This window comes from Jatropha curcas, chromosome 7, assembly GCF_041381405.1.
Source record: "Jatropha curcas cultivar XTBG-Jc1 chromosome 7, XTBG_Jcur_1.0, whole genome shotgun sequence".
In the NCBI taxonomy this organism is placed as follows: Eukaryota; Viridiplantae; Streptophyta; class Magnoliopsida; order Malpighiales; family Euphorbiaceae; genus Jatropha; species Jatropha curcas.
Window position 1 is genome coordinate 6,718,994 of NC_143157.1, and position 16,174 is coordinate 6,735,167.

At 36.6% G+C, this 16,174-nt stretch overlaps 1 non-coding gene across 1 annotated transcript; it reads right to left on the reverse strand.

Annotated features, from left to right (window-relative positions):
- Positions 1-206: 206 nt before the first annotated feature.
- Positions 207-312, reverse strand: LOC119370065 (small nucleolar RNA R71). Its single transcript, XR_005177640.2, has one exon. It is a non-coding gene; the product is annotated as a small nucleolar RNA R71 (small nucleolar RNA).
- Positions 313-16,174: the final 15,862 nt, after the last annotated feature.

Here is a 16,174-nt window from a genome sequence, read left to right on the forward strand (position 1 = left end):
CTCACATCACCAATTTTTTGGAAATTTGTGACACATTCAAACAAAATGGTGTTTCTGAAGATGCAATCAAATTAAGACTTTTTCCATTCACTCTTAGGGATAAAGCTAGAGCATGGTTACAATCATGTCCCGCTGGAAGTTTTACCACATGGGATGAATTAGCTCAAAAATTTCTAGCTAAATTCTTTCCATCCTCAAAAACCACCAAGTTGCGCAATGAGATAATGACATTTGCTCATCATGATCAAGAGAGCTTGTATGAAGCTTGGGAAAGATTCAAGGACTTGCTAAGAAAGTGTCCACATCACAGTTTGCCCAAGTGGCTACAGGTACAAACTTTTTATAATGCATTATCACCTAATATCAAAATCACTTTAGATGCAGTTGCAGGTGGATCTTTTGAAAAGAAAGGTATTGATGAAGCATATGAGTTGATAGAGGAGATGGCAAGCAACAGCCACTACCAAAATAATACCGAAAGAAGAAGAACTGCAGGAGTCTATGAAATAGATGCCATTACAGCACTTAATGCCAAGGTAGATAACATGGTAAGGAAATTGGACATGTTAACTACTAATCCTGTAAATTCTGTCATGCAAATTTGTGATAGGTGCAATGGACAACATGGAATTGGAGAATGTATCATGGACTCTTTAAATCCACAAACTTTGGAACAAGTGAACTATGTGATGAATCAAGGAAGAAAGAATTACCCTTATTCAAATTCATATGACAACAGGTTAAGGAACCATCCTAACCTATCCTATGGTAATCCTAACAATGCCTTGAATGTACCACCTGGTTTCCATCCTCCGGAAAAGAAATCTCATGACGACCTCCTCACTGCCCTCTCCAAATCACACATGGAATTCATGAATGAAACCAGGGAGAACCATAAAATCCAGCAAGCTGCAATCAGGAATTTGGAGATTCAGTTGGGGCAGTTCGCAAACATGATGGCATCTCGACCTCAAGGTACGTTACCTAGCAATACTGAAAAGAATCCAAAAGAACAAGTGCAGGCTATCACTTTGAGAAGTGGCAAACAATTAGATGAACCACGAAAGAAAGAAAAGGAAGTAAAAGAACAACCAAGGGTGCCTATCATTGACTTAGAGGAGAAAGAAAAGGTAAAACCTTATGTTCCCCCTGTCCCCTTTCCACAAAGATTAAAGAAAGCACAAGATGACAAGAGCTTCCTCAAGTTTCTGGATGTGTTTAAGAAGCTCCAAATCAATATTCCTTTTGCTGAAGCTCTTGCTCAAATGCCTAGTTATGCTAAATTCTTAAAAGATATCCTGAGCAAGAAACGAAAAATTGATGATCAAGGAACGGTAATGTTAACCGAGGAGTGCAGTGCAATTATCCAAAACAAACTGCCTCCAAAGTTAAAAGATCCAGGAAGTTTTTCTATCCCTTGTAACATTGGTAATCTTGACTTTGAAAAGGCTTTGGCAGATTTGGGTGCTAGCATTAATCTTATGTCCTATGAAGTTTTTAAGATGCTAGGTATGGGAGAGCTCAAACCAACAAGGATGTCTTTGCAATTAGCAGATCGTTCAATTAAATATCCTAGAGGGATTGTAGAAGACGTGCTTGTAAAGGTAGGTACATTCATCTTTCCTGTTGATTTTGTCATTCTTGATATTGATGAAGACAGGGAAGGATCTCTAATCCTTGGAAGACCCTTTCTTGCAACTACAAGAGCATTAATTGATGTTTATGAGGGTAAGTTGACTCTAAGAGTTGGACAGGAAGAGATTGTGTTTGATGTACTTAAATCTTGTAAACTCCCTATGGATCATGGAGACTGTTTTAGAATTGACGTAGTAGATGAATGTGTGGAGACCACTTTGCATGTTGAAAATAATGTTAATGAATCAAGCATCTTGAATGAAAAAGAAAAGGAATCACCTAAGCATGAACTGAAACAACTTCCACCTCATTTAAAACATGCATTCTTAGGTGAGGACCACTCTTTTCCTGTTATTATTTCTTCTCACTTAACGCTTGATCAAGAGGAAAGGTTGTTGCAGGTTCTACGTAGGCACAAGAAAGCATTAGGGTGGTCTATTTCGAATTTACAAGGAATAAGCCCAAGTGTGTGTATGCATAAAATCTTGATGGAAGAAGACTACAAACCTTCAATCGAACATCAAAGGCGATTGAACCAGAACATGAAAGAGGTAGTCAAGGCTGAAATTATTAAACTCTTAGATGCCGGCATCATTTATCCGATTTCAGACAGTAATTGGGTAAGTCCTGTCCAAGTTGTTCCAAAGAAGGGAGGTATGACTGTTATTTCTAATGAAAACAATGAATTAATCCCCACAAGAACAGTCACAGGTTGGCATGTGTGCATAGATTATAGAAAACTAAATAAAGCAACACGCAAGGACCATTTTCCCCTTCCCTTTATTGATCAAATGCTTGAGAGACTTGCAGGTTATCCTTTTTATTGTTTCTTAGATGGCTATTCAGGGTACTTCCAAATACCTATAGCCCCTGAAGACCAAGAGAAAACTACATTCACTTGTCCTTATGGCACTTTTGCCTATAGGAGAATGCCTTTTGGGCTATGCAATGCCCCTGCAACCTTTCAAAGGTGCATGATGTCCATCTTTTCTGATATGGTGGAAAATTTTATTGAAATATTCATGGATGATTTTTCTGTATTTGGTTCTTCCTTCGATGCATGCCTTCATAATTTATCTTTAGTGATGCAACGATGTGAAGATACTAACCTTGTGTTAAATTGGGAAAAATGTCACTTCATGGTTAGTGAAGGTATTGTCCTAGGGCATAAATCTCTCAAAAGGGGATTGAAGTAGACAAGGCAAAAATTGAGGTAATTGAAAAACTACCTCCCCCTAACACAGTGAAGGGCATAAGAAGTTTTCTTGGGCATGCAGGGTTTTATAGGAGATTCATAAAGGATTTCTCAAAAATCACTAAACCTCTTTGCAATTTGTTAGTTAAAGATGTTCCATTTGATTTTGACAAAGAATGTTTAGATGCTTTTAACAGGTTGAAGAAGGAGTTAATCTCAGCCCTGATCATCACTACACCAGATTGGACTTTACCTTTCGAGCTTATGTGTGATGCTAGTGATCATGCTGTAGGAGCTGTGCTTGGACAGAGAAAAGACAAGAAGTTGCATGTTATTTATTATGCCAGTCGCACATTGAATGATGCGCAATTAAACTATGCAACTACGGAAAAAGAATTATTGGCTATTGTTTTTGCTTTTGACAAATTCAGGGCATATCTAATTGGAGCTAAAACAATAGTCTACACAGATCATTCCGCCATTAAATACTTGCTGGAGAAGAAAGATGCAAAGCCGAGACTCATTCGTTGGGTACTTCTATTGCAAGAGTTTGACCTAGAAATTCGCGACAAAAAGGGGACCGAGAACCTCGTTGCTGACCATCTTTCCAGGCTTGAATTGGGGGAGGAAGATACAAGCGAGCTACAAATCAATGAAAGCTTTCCTCATGAGCAACTTCTTCTAGTAGCAAATGCTCAAACCCCCTGGTACGCTGACATAGTTAATTATCTTGTTTGTAAAATTCCTCCCAATTTTTCTTACCAACAAAGAAAAATTTTTTTTCATGATATCAAATTTTACTATTGGGAGGAGCCATTTTTGTTCAAGTATTGTAGTGATCAGCTCTTCAGGAGATGTATACCGGAAACTGAAATAGAAAGTGTCCTTAAATTCTGCCATTCAATGGAATGTGGAGGCCACTTTGGAGCAAACAAGACAGCTGCGCGTATACTAGAAAGTGGTTTGTATTGGCCTAATCTTTTTAAAGATGCTTATAATTATGTTCGTCTTTGTGATCATTGTCAAAGGTTAGGTAACATTTCGAAGAGACATGAAATGCCCCTGAACAGCATCCTTGAAGTCGAAATCTTCGATGTATGGGGTCTGGACTTTATGGGACCTTTTCCACCATCTTATTCAAATCAATACATTCTAGTGGCAGTGGATTATGTGTCAAAGTGGGCAGAAGCTGTTGCTCTTCCAAATAACGATGCCAAAAGTGTGATGAGCTTCATCAAGAAAAACATTTTTACAAGGCATGGTACTCCCAGGGCGATAATCACGGACGGAGGTAAGCATTTTTGCAATAAATATTTAGATTCCCTTCTTGCAAAATATGGTGTCACTCATCGTGTAGGTACTCCATATCATCCTCAAACAAGTGGACAAGTAGAGGTCACTAACAGAGAAATCAAAAAGATCCTCGAAACCACTGTTGGACAATCAAGAAAGGATTGGTCCAAAAAGCTAGACGACGCTCTATGGGCCTACAGAACGGCATTCAAAACACCTATAGGTATGTCTCCATATCGCATGGTGTATGGTAAGGCTTGTCATCTTCCTGTAGAATTAGAACATAAGGCATTTTGGGCCATTCAATTTCTCAACTTTAATGCCAAGGAAGTGGGACAAAAACGCTTGTTACAGCTAAACATGATGGATGAATTGCGCCTCCATGCTTATGAAAGTGCTAAAATATATAAAGATCGCACTAAACAATGGCACGATAAGCGCATTATCATGAGGGATCTAAAGGTAGGCCAGCAGGTGTTGCTCTATAACTCTAGACTTCGGTTATTTCCTGGTAAGTTGCGCTCTAGATGGTCTGGACCATTCACAATCAAGGAAATCTTTCCTCATGGCGCAATTGAAATAGTGGATGGTAAGTCAAATCGAAGTTTCAAGGTAAATGCTCAACATTTGAGAAGCTATCATAATGAAAACTTTGAACCCATCAAGAGTACAATTGGTCTTGCTTAGCCTAACCAGAGCTAAGTGCGTCGAACTTAACGACGTTAAACAAAAGTGCTCATGGGAGACAACCCATCTATTTTTATTAAATTTTCGTCCATTTATTTATTTTTATTCCCTATTTTATTTGTCAAAATCCCAAATTTTCTCCATAAGCGTTCTTTTGTTTAGTTAAGAGTTTTTGTAGGAAAAAGTGGAAATCCAGAACCGAGCACGCCCTAGGCGTGCCCATCAGCACGCCCGTGCCATAGAAAAGAGATTAACACACTTGAAGGTCAGAGGAGAGCACGCCCTAGACGTGCTAAGTGGCACGCCCGTGTTACTGGAAAATGCCCAAGTCGCGAGCGCGACATTCACAAGTGCGAGCGCGACAATTAGAAAAGAAAGTCAGAAGAGTTGTAAGAAAAACTCGCGAGCGCACCTTCCATCTACGCGGGCGCGAGCTGAAGTCGCGAGCGCGACATTCATATACGCGGGCGCGACAAGCAGATCTGAGTGTCAGAAGCCATTGGACCAGAAGACGCGAGAAGACGCGAGCGCGATATTCATATGCGCGGGCGCGAGAAAGCACTTTTGAGAGGCAGAACGTTTGCCAGCAAAATACGCGAGCGCGACTTTCACATGCGCGAGCGCGAAAAGAACTCGAGAGGCAGAGAAGAGCACGCCCAAGCCGTGCTATGTAGCACGCCCGTGCCAGGTACGCCACTTTTGTTGTTTTGCAGGTCAGAGGAGAGCACGCCCAGGCCGTGCTCATCAGCACGGCCGTGCCACGATCAGACCAACTTATTTATTGGCGCCCCTATTTAAAGAGCACGCCTCCAACCGCCCCACTGTCCATCTCGCACGCCCTAGCCGTCACCTCTTCTCTCTCAAACTTTCTCTCTTTTTCTCCTTTCTCTCTCAAATCCAACACCCTCCACACCAAATTTTCAAATAATCATCTCCAACCATGCCTCCTAGATACAAACGTAGCAGACCCGCATCCTCAGTTGCCGCTCGAAAATGCCCAACTGCGCGATCCACCACGGCTCCTCAACCTCCTTCACCTCCAGCAATTCCTTTCGACTTTGCCTCATCAGAACAACAAGAAAGGTACATCGGGTGCTGGCCCATCGTTCCAAGGCACATCCAACATGTCAAATGATGAAGTCCTTGCAAGGATGATGTCTCGAATGGACCTCTTTGACACGCGCCTTAGCGGAATGGAAACAATGATCACAGACCGTTTCCAGTCCATTGAGATCATGAATGGCAGTCTTGATTCTAAGATGGACACCATGCAAGGACAACTGCAGACCATCCTCCAGTTTCTGCAGCCACCCCCACCACCAGAAAATTGATGGATTTCTCTTTTCTTTTCTGTTTTTGTTTCTGTTTCTTTTGTTCTAATACATTGTCGTGGTTGTTTTCCCTTTTAACTTGTTTATTTGTTATGTGGATTTTTATAACCTCTTAGTAGTTTTTGTTCTTAATGTTTAGTTGCTCCTTTAGCTAAGACACTTTCCACCACCTTTCTATTGTATTGTTCAATACAATGTTGGTAAGTTTTTCTTCTTCTCTCTTACTGCGTTCTTCAAGTAATGAAATAAGTTTGGGGAATTTATACACATTGGGGACAATGTGATTGATTGAATTGGGGGAAGGGAATTTTAGCTAAAAATTTTTGTTGTTTTTGCTTAACATGGTTGGAATGATTACAAGTAAGCTTGAAGATTCTCATATCTAGTAATAAGTGTTAAACATAATTGATTCTCAATTCTAGCATATTTAAGTTTTGAATTTGAAATTTTGATTTAAATATGTTCATTGATCTAAATTATTTGTTTCTAGAGTTTTAAACACTGATTTTTATGAGAGTTATGATATATAGGTTTGTTTCACTCTAAAGTATTTTAAATCTCGGCATTCCTAGAACAAAACTTAGAAATCCCTTCGAGGCAAAAAATTTAAATGTTTACTTTTTGAAAGAGATGATTTAGGCAATTTTTTTGTTGAACCCTATATTTAGCCTAGACCACCTAAATTAAAAATATGACTCTTGAAACCAACTTTGAAGCCTAAAAACAAATTTTTCTTCTTCACCCTCAATAAACCAAGCCATTAAAACCAAAATTCAATTTTCCTACCCTAAGTACAAAGGATTGTATGATTGAAAGATTCGATTTTTAATTAGAATGTAGCAACAAAAGAGGGAGAATTCATCAAATAATACTAGCAAATAAAGAAAAGAAGAAAGAATCAAGAAAGAGGCACATGAAAAGCAATCAAAAGAATTCAAGAAAAATAGAAAAAAAGGGCAAGGAAGAAAAGTGCCAAAATATTAAGAAAAGACCTTGTCCAAAATGCCTCTAGCTAGTAAGAAAATTTCAAAACAAAGACACTCCCTAGAACTAGAAAAAGTTTAATTAAAATAGAATCTTGAATGTTATACATCCTTTTGTACTCTTGTCTACATTTTATCCCTTTCTTTGATCAAGCAAAAGTTACACCAAGAAAGCCCCATTACAACCCAAAATAAAGACCTTCTGATCTTTTAATCGTATGCATTTATATCGTGGAGAAAGGATGACTAATTCTGCATATGGGAATGCCACTTTTGCTCTATAAATTGTCTTATTTTTAAATGCTTTAGATGATTCATGTCCTGTTTATCATAATTTGAATACGTATTAGTGTTGACAATCTCTTTAAACTTGTATTTTACTCAATGAACATGTTTTCTTCAAGAAATAAAAGACAAGCTTAAATGTGAATAGCATGGAGAACAATTGAGTCTATCCACTTATTTGCTAATCATGATATATTGAAAAGTTTATTGAGATCATCTTCAACCATGGTAAGCTAGTCATTTTCTTTTAGTTTTTTTTTTTTTTCTGCTTGAGGACAAGCAATGGTTTAAGTTTGGGGAATTTTGATAGGTGTTTATTCTATAGTGTTTTAATATAGTTTTTATTTGAATTTTAGTAAGTTTTATTGCTTTAATTTGATTTTAAATCACTTTTAGTATAATTATGTTCAAAAGCTTCCTTGATCTTTAATCCGCTTGATCTAAGAAAAAAATTGCAGAATTTTGGCGCAGAAAAGAACTTTATAATACAAGGCACTTAGTTTCTAGCACGCCCAGGCCGTGCTAAAAAGCACAACCGTGCTAGAAGCCAAGGAAACCAAAGGAGAGACAGAAGAGAGCACGGCCAGGGTGTGCCAAAAGGCACGGCCGTGCTATAATGGGACCAGGGCGTGTCAAAGCATAGCACGCCCGTGACAACTCTAGGCAGACTTCCAGAGAAAAGCACGCCCTTACCGTGCTAAGTGGCACGCCCGTGCCTCAATGCTTCGCTAGCCCGTGCTACCTAGCACGCCCCATGTTTCACTAAGCCAGACTTCCAGACTAAAGCACACCCAGCCCGTGCAAGGAAGCACGCCCGTGCTGCGCAGGCGGAACCAGCGGGAGTTTAATGTGCAAATCAAGCTTTTTCTCACATGGGCCGACCTCGGGTAGTTTCCTAAACACACTAAACAAGACCTGGACCTATTCTTGAGGAAAAAGGAGTCCTAATCAAGAAGAAATCAAGAACCTAAACATTCATGATCTCCTATAAAGGATTTTTCACTAAATAAGGATTCTATTTCCTAAAAGGAGTAAAACTTGCCTTCAAAAAAACTCTATATAAAGAGAGGAACTTCTCCTAACAAGAGATCGATTTTCTTTGTACACTTCTTTACATAGTTCTCTCTTCTCAAAGATTTCAAGCTTCAAATAATTGTGCTAAGATTCAAGGAAGCCATCAACATAGTTGTGATACAGTTTTTATTCTAAACTTTTCATCTTGTTTCTTTCTTTATTATTGTCTTTAAATATGATGAATGATTCAAGTGTGATTGAGTTTAATTTAATTACTATGTCTAGCTAAACTTTTATACTAGGGATTTGATGTAATTTAATTCGATTCCAGCTTATAATATTAGATTTATTTTTCTTTGTTCTTGTTATAACTTATTATTGTGCTTAAGGCTTCCAGGCAGAAAAATTCCCCTGGATTGAATTATTTCAATAACATCATTCGGGAGAAGGGTTATTGATATGAATAAGGTAATAATTTACTTGAGAATAATAACTTGATGTGAAAACTATATGGTTTGACTCAAGGGGGGCTTTCATAAGTTAATAAAGTATTAAGTTGTGAATTCATAAAACAACCATAAAACCTAATGATCTGATTCATGTTTAATTTCACTATTAATATAGGTGATTAAATTGGATTAGAATAGCTAACAATAAATCGGGAGAGCTTGTTAGTAACCTTAGGGTTGTTTTCTCCTACTTGAACAATTAAACTTGATTAATGAACTAATAGAACAAGCTGGATAGAATTAAATGAAATCAAATTCCCTAGTAGCTTAATCCCCTGATTTCTTTTCACCTAAATTTTGTGTTTGATCTCTTTTACTTTGAATTTTATTTACTTTACAGCGAACTCCTTTTATCATCGTCTAAATAATAATAGGTTAACATAATTTTGGTAATTGATAAACAATCCCTGTGGATACGATACTTTCTTACTCTATACTACTTGTTGCGATTTCGTACACTTGCGAAAAACGTTGTCAATGATACCTGTGGAATTGCCATTCTTTTGGTAATTGAGAATTTTCATTTTCTATTTCTGGCATTTGGCTTTCAGTTGCGTTCTAATCTTCATGTTTATCTTCTGGTTCAGCCTGATTATCAATGTTCTGCTCATTCTCTGGCTGTTCTAGTTTTTCTAATTGTTCATTCTGCTTTTCTTGATTAAAATCTACAACATCATCATTTTCTAAAATTCTAGAAGTAGAGTCAGATTCACCAAACACAACATGAATAGATTCTTCTACAACTAGAGTTTTCTTTTTAAACACCCTATATGCGTTACTATTACTAGAATATCCTAGAGAAATTCTTTCATAAGATTTAGCATCAAATTTAGCAAGGTGATTTTTCTTGTTGCCTAGAATAAAACATTTACACCCAAAAATGTGAAAGTAACCAATATTTGGCTTTCTACCTTTGTCTAGCTCATATAGAGTCTTTTTAAGTTTAGATCTTACCAAAGCCCCGTTTAGAATATAACAGGCAGTGTTAACGGCTTTTGTCCAGAAATACTTTGGTAATTTAGAATCACTCAGCATGGTTCTGGCCATTTCCTGAAGTGTTCTATTCTTGCGTTCCACTACTTCATTTTGTTGGGGTGTTCTAGGTGCTGAGAAGTTATGGAAGATTCCTGACTCTTTGCAAAATACATCAAATTTTGATTTTCAAATTCTCTTCCATGATCACTTCTAATCGTAGAGATGTTGTATCCTTTCTCATTTTGTATTCTCTTGCAAAGATGAACAAACATGTCATATGACTCATCCTTATTTCTAAGGAAGAGTGTCCAGGTGAATCTAGAGTAATCATCTACAATAACAAATGCACAGAACTTTCCTCCAAGACTAGAAGGAGTAACAGGTCCAAATAAATCAAGGTATAGCAATTCTCAAGGTTTAGAAGTAGAAACCATGCCCTTAGATTTGAAAGATGTTCTGGTTTGTTTGCCCAATTGACAAGCATCACAAATGTGATCTTTTTCAAACTTTAGCTTTGGAAAACCACGAACCTATTCTTTCTTAGATAGTTTAGAAATAAGGTGCATGCTTGCATGTCCAAGACTTCTATGCCATAACCAACTATAATTATCAACAGAAACTAAGCATATGTCTAGATTATGCATATCAGAAAGATCTACTAGGTATATATTCTCAAACCTTTTTCCAACAAATAAAGTTTTGTTATCATGCATGTTCTGAACTTCATAATAAGAGGGTTCAAAGATCACTCTTCTATTTTTATAACAAATTTGACTAACACTTAACAAGTTATAATGTAATCCTTCTACTAAGCATACATCTTCTATTGAAGGATTAGAACCTACCACACCAATACCAACGATTTTACCTTTTGCTTTGTCTCCAAAGCTCACTGTACCTCCCTTTTTCTTTTCTAATCTGGTGAATTTCTTTCTATCACCAGTCATATGCCTAGAGCAAGCCCTGTCCATGTATCACATTTCTGTTTTCAGCTCACTCCTTAGGCACTCCTAAAAAGATCACGCAGATTTAGGTACCCTACTCATATTGAGTCCTAGAGGGTTAATAGTAATATGAGTATTCACCTTACTATGATTTTTCTTTTTGTTGAGACTGTCAGATTTCTGATGTTCTAAGTCACAACATTAGAAACAACATTTTTCTTATTAGAAACATGATTCTGTTTTGAAAAACTATCATAGCTAGAACTTGTCTTTTCTTTAGAAAACGATTCTGAAATTGACTAGAGAATTCTTATCTCAGTTTTCAAAGATTCATTTTCAGAATTTAGATTTTTACATTTTTCTTTAAAGGGTTTCAGATTTTCAGAAAATTTATCATTATAATATTTAAAATCTTCGATCTCTATGATAAGATCTTTGCATGTAACTTCTTGATAAAAACCATCTTTCAAATGATTACATTCAATTTTTAATTTTCTCAAATCCTTCTTTAGAACTTTATGCTTTTTAACAAGCTTTTCAAATTTAGTGCAAAGTTTATTATAAGTATCTAAAAGATCATTTTCAGATTGAGGTTCAGAAATACTTACATGGCTTTCATCAAGTTTTTGGCCTGTTGCATCTGCTTCACGACTTTCATCTTTCTATGTTGAAGTTAGAGTGCTGATTTCCTTGGAGTCAGAATTGATAGTGGCCATTAGACAGATATTTGCAGTTATTTCTTGGTCACTTTGGCTTTCAGAATTAGAAACATCTGAATCACTCCAAGCAGCCACGAATGCCTGCTTCAGCTTTTCTTTCTTTGACTTCTTTTTCAGCTTAGGACAATTAGGCTTGATATGGTCGGGCTTGTTGCACTCATAACCAAGTACTTCAGAAGATTCTTTCTTAGGCAAGTTACTATTTTTAGGTGAAAAGTTCTTTCTGATAAACTTTTTTTGTGGCCTTCCACTCTTTTTATAGAACGTTTTGAATTTTTTAGCAACAAGTGCTAAATCATCACTATCAAGATCAGAAGAACTTTCTTTATTAGAAACTACTTTTAAAGCCAGTCCTTTCTTTTTCTTATCTTGTCCAGTCAAAGAAGATTTCATCTCTTCTGAAACAAGAGCTCTTATCAGATAATCATAAGTAACGGGAGTCTCTTTGTAATTCATAACAGTTCCTATAGAATCCTATTTTTGAGGTAGAATTCTAAGGATTTTCTTAACAAGCTCATCTTCTGAAATTTCCTTTCCGAGAGTTCTCAAAGGATTAAATATATAAATAAATCTAGAATTTAATTCAGTAATAGTCTCTCCTTCTTTCATACTAAACATTTCATATTCTCTCCAAAGGATATTAATTCTGGATTCCTTTACTCGATCAGTACCCTCATAGGTAACTCTAAGTTTTTTCCAGACTTCCGTTGTAGGCTTACATCTAGACACTTTATTGTATTTTGTTGGATCTAATGCACAGTAAAGAATATTAATAGTTTTTGTGTTTATAGAAATATCGTTCCAATCAGCATCAGTATATTCTTTTTCTATTTTTCTAACTCTCTCATTTTCTACAGTTTTCATAGGAATACAAGGACCAATAGTGATGTTCCTCCAGTAGTTTATGTCAACTGATTTTATGAAATTTTCCATAATTGTTTTCCAGTAACAGTAATTGGAACCATTGAACAAAGGAGGTCTAGAAACAGATTGACCTTCTAAATATATAAGAGGAAGTGGGGCTACCATGGGATCTTTCTCTTAAGCTGTTACGCTTTGGTAAGTCAAGAGCTAAAGCTCTGATATCAGATTGTGGATCTCTTATACGTATGGCGCAACCCAAGAGGGGGGTTAATTGGGTTTTCTGAAAATAAAAAATTTAACTATCAAAAACAAAATCAGAATTCTGTTGGAGCGAAAATAGATTGCATTTGTGAGAGTAAGTTATTAAGATTATAACTTCCTCACAAAGCTCTATGTAGAAATAGAAAGACTTTGTAAAGAACAGCTATTGATTAGAACTGCGTCACAATATCTTAATCAATTTCAGAACTGCTTCACAATATCTTAATCAATTTCAGAACTACTTTATGAAGGAAAGTTATTATGTTTTTGAACTACCTCATAAAGTTTAGACAAATATTTAAGAGTATATGAGAGACAGTTATTAATTTTCTAAACTGCTTCACAAAGCTTTAAACAGACTCAAAAAACTGATTAGAAATCCAAATTGTGAAATATACTGAATATAGAAGAACATATTAGAACTTGGTATATTCACAATGCAGAATTCTAGAGCTCTAATGTTCAATAAACATAAAACTTATACGAGTTTAGAACAACAAAACCATTAATGACTTAGCATTTCTAAAAGATTAACAGAAGTGTAAATAAAATGGTATCGAGCAGAACTTCAGAAAGTAAAAAGATTAACCCAGCGATTTATAGTGGTTCGGCACTAACTCGCCTACATCCACTCTCCAAACTCATCTTGAGATCCTCCACTATGTTATCTCTTTTTAAGGGTAAGAGACAAACCAACAGTACAAGGCAATAGATCAACACCTAGATCTACCCTTTGTCCCACTTGATTTTCCAAAGGTTCTAGTCAATCTCAACCCTTTCTGTTTTTGCAGAGAATAGAAACTCAAATCAAGACATTAGAATCTCACACAAGGAGAAGGTCGCTTGATAACCTACTTCACAATAGCTTTTCACCTAAGCTATTACACAAATGTTTTCAAATAAAAACCTGTCTACAACAGATTACAGAATCTATATAGACAGAGAGAAATGCAAATATAAACACAGGAAAAATATAAATTAAGTTTAGAAAATCGTTTTAAAGAACAAAATTGTTTTTCAAAAGATGTTATAAAATTTTCTTTTCTCTTAAAAATAATTCATGAAGCAATAAGATGAAAAGAAATAAGAGGTTTAGAGTAAGTTTTTAGAGATTAAAGATTTGATCAATGGACTTATACTCTTAAAACAAAAACCCACGTCTTTACAAGGAAAAGACGCCTTTTATAGAGAGGGATGTAAATCCCATTCTAGAAAGTAAAATTTTTAGCTTTTAAATAAGAATTTTGACTTCCCAAAACTAGACGATACGGAGATCTTGTTGCCTAAAATGTTTTGAGTCAAAATTTTTTCTTTTAAGGTATGCGAATAAAAGCAAGACTTTGGACTTTCCTTAAAAATAGTTTCCGAATATAAAAACCTTTTTCAAAATATTTAGTACTAAAAATGATTAAGACAAAATCTCTTTTATTTAGGTAAGTGAATAAAAGTAAGATTTTTATAGAGATCGTTTCCGAAAATGAATAAATCTTTTTCAAAAATTTGTTGTGTTTCCGAAAATGAATAAATCTTTTTCAAAAATTTGTTGCCAAAAAAAAATGATTGACACAAAATCTCTTTCATTTAGGTAAGTGAATTTAAAAATGAGATTTTTGACTTTTCAAGGAAACTTTTTCGAAAATTATTTTTGAGAAAGAGAGAAGAAATGTTTTTATGCTTATAAATGAATATTCTCTCTATCCTAAAATAAATCTTAAAATGCTAACCACTGAAATTTTCAATGGTCTTCATGATCTTCAATTATCCTTGGATTTGTAGGAATTTGCCTTGTTTATTATTTTCCATATTTTAAACATAAATCTGCATAAAATAATTAAATTTATTTATTTTGCCTAATCATCAAAATCTCAAGATAAAATTGACCCTTGAGCCAATAGTAGACACTCAAATTTTGCCCCTAAAGGCTCAGTGATGATAAACCGTTTTTTACATAAGTATGGATCGTCAGAAAGCTTTCGACCAAGTCAAGCAATATCTGTTATCCCCACCGGTTTTACAGCCACCAAGGCTAGGAAAGCCTTTGCTATTGTACCTATCAGTGACAGAAGAAGCGATGGGTGCAATGCTAGCTCAACAAGCAGAAGATACAAGGGTAGAAAATGCCGTGTATTACCTCAGCGAAAGGATGCTAGACTATGAGCTAAAATACAATAAGGTAGAGAAGTTGTGTCTGGCTCTAGTTTGGGCTTGTACAAAGCTGCAGCACTACCTCTCGTCCTACACCACATATGTTATTTCTGAATCGAACCCCTTGAAATTCCTTATGGAGAGGCCGGTTCTTGACAGTAAGATGGCTAAGTGGGTGTCGGTGCTCACAGCCTATGATTTAAAATTTGAATAACGGAAGGCAGTGAAAGGCGGAGCCTTGGCTGATCAATTAGCAGAATTACCGGTCGAAGACCAAATGCCGGAGGTAGAATTTCCTGATGAAGACTTGTTGAGCTTGGAAAGTGAAGTCTGGGAAATGTAATTCGATGGAGCTTCAAACTACCATGGAAATGGGCTTGGAGTCGTATTCAAAACTCCTTGTGGAAAATATGTCCCAATCGCAGTCAAATTAGATTTCGACTGCACCAACGATGAAGCCGAGTATGAAGCTTGCATAAAGGGGTTAGAAGCAGCCCTGGAAAAGGAAATAAAGGTCCTCAAGGTTTTCGGGGATTCCAATTTAATAGTCTCCCAAGCTTTGAGAAAATGGAAAATTAAGGAAGAGCGTTTGGTTCCTTACCTACAACGCTTGGACGAATTGGCTCAGCAATTTGAGGATTTATCCTTCCACTACTTGCCGCGAGCCAAAAATCAGTTTGCTGATGCTCTGGCTACTTTGGCCTCAATGGTTAATGTAGGGGGAGACCAAGTCATTCGACCTTTGACAGTTCGGCTATAGAAACAGCCAGCACATATCATGAATTTGGTGGATGACAAGCCCTGGTATTGGGATGTACAGAATTATCTTTAGAATGAAGCCTACCCGAAGGGATCCACCAAGACTGATCAACGGACATTGAGACAGTTAGCATCCGGATATTTCCTTGCTGGGGGAGTTCTGTATAAAAGAAGTTGGAATGGCCTGCACCTAAGGTGCGTTGATGAGGGAGAAGCTCAAACCATCATGGATTCCTTACATAATGGGGAGTCTGGTCCACACATGCATGGGATAGCCTTGGCTCGAAAAATCGTGAACCTGGGTTATTACTGGTCAACCATAAATGCAGATTGCGTGAGGCACGCGCAGAAGTGCCATTAGTGTCAAATTTTTGCTAAGCTACAAAGACAGCCTCCGGTCAATTTGAATCCCATTGCTTCACCATGGCCTTTCACAACTTGGGGCATAGACGTGATCGGAAAGATCCACCCAAAGGCTTCCAATGGTCATCAATTCATCCTGGTTGCTGTGGATTATTTCACTAAGTGGATTGAGGCAGCCTCTTATTCGGTTTTGAATGCCAAGAAGGCAGCAC